Genomic DNA, 1,782 nt, shown 5'->3' on the forward strand with positions numbered 1-1,782 from the left:
GGGAGGGGAAAGGAAGAAGAAGAAGAAGAAGAAAGAGAGGAAAGAAAAGAAAAAGGAAAAAAAGAAAAAGAAAGAGAAAGAAAAAAAGAAAGAAAGAAAAAAAAGAAAAGGAAAAAAAAATTCACCTTACAAAATTTTTTATCTTACAAAAAACTTCTACAAAAAAATTTTTCACCTTACAAAAACTTCTATAAAACTTTTTCAAAAACTTCTACAGTGCACTACAGTAAAGTTTTAGACAAACTCCTAAAAAACTCAGGTTCCAAACAGGCCCTTAGTTGGCTGACGGAACCTTTTCAGGTATTCGCCGTGGGACGAGACACGTGCAATGATCTACTGGAACTGGGTCGGTTTGACCCGGTTACGCGATGATTAATATATATATTTTTATTAGAATCTGTCCTATGGTGCCCATAAGATATATTTTAAATATGGGATAATTGCAGAAACCTCCCCTGACTTTTATAGTAATAGCATTGACCTCTCCTATCAATTTTGAAATAGCACTGACCTCCCCTATCAAAAGTTGGAGGCAATTTAATAGGCAAAAGTGGGTCAATTTACTAAAATACCCCTGACATGATTTAATTTTACCAAATGAATGTGATGAGTACTTTCATCCAACCCAACAAAACATTTGTTAATAAAAATTACACTAAATTAACTATTTCTGCATAGTTTAACTAATTAACTAAATAACTAATAATCTAATTAATTAATAACTAATAATCTAATTAACTATTAACTAATTAACTAATTAACTAATTGTTAATAGTTATTAACCAATCAAACTATTTCTGCATAGTTAAACTAATTAAATATTAACTAATTATCTAATTATCTATTAACTAATTAACTAATTATCTAATTAACTAATTTCTATTTATCTAATTAACTAATTAACTAATTATCTAATTAACTAATTAACTAAAGCTGTTGTCTGTCCGAAACTAACAAACTATTTGCATGTTAGACTAATTAACTAATTAACTACCTAATTATTTAATTAATTAATTAACTAACTGTAGACACTAAAATTTCAGTGTAATTTCATTTACTTTTTATTTGTCGTGCTAGGTTTATTCACTTTTTAGTTTTTAGTTTTTAGTTTTTTATTTTATTATTTTAAGCTTTAGCATAGAATTTCTCGGGAAAAAGAAAAGCATTCAAAAATTATGCTTTAGTTGTTTTGATTTAAATTCAATGTTTTCTTGGGAAAAATATGAAAAATGAAAAAGGGGGAAACCCGATTGCGGGTTTTGGGCTATTTAAGAAAAAAAGAAGAAAAAAGGGAAAAAAGAAGGGAAAAGAAAGAAAAATTAGCATTTCATTTTTATCTTTTTATGCCTAGTTCCGCTCATTTTATTCAATCTTTCTTCATTAGTTATTTTTCTTAATTAGTTATTTATATTGTGTTAAATTATTATAAAAAAAAAAAGACCCGCGGCATGCATGCTGCGTATTTTCGCAGCTTGTAAGGAAGGACTCGGGCAGCCCTTTGGCTGCAATTTTAGAAGAGATGGCCGAGGGTTTAGGGTTGGGGTTCCCCCATATAAAAAGAAAAAGGAACCGCAGCCGAAGGAAGTTTTGAGTGGACGGCTGTAGAGAAAGGAAAAAAGCTACGAGGGTTCTGGAGAGAGAGCAAGAAACAGAGAACTGGGAAAAACTGAGGGCTGAAAAACTGAGGGCTTTGAGAGAGTTGAGACCGAGAGAGGGCAGGAAGCGAGAAAGGAAAAGAAAAGGGAAAAAACGGCGGATGAAAACTCTGGAGAAAAGAGTGTG

Source organism: Coffea eugenioides, chromosome 6, assembly GCF_003713205.1.
Source record: "Coffea eugenioides isolate CCC68of chromosome 6, Ceug_1.0, whole genome shotgun sequence".
Lineage (NCBI taxonomy): Eukaryota > Viridiplantae > Streptophyta > Magnoliopsida > Gentianales > Rubiaceae > Coffea > Coffea eugenioides.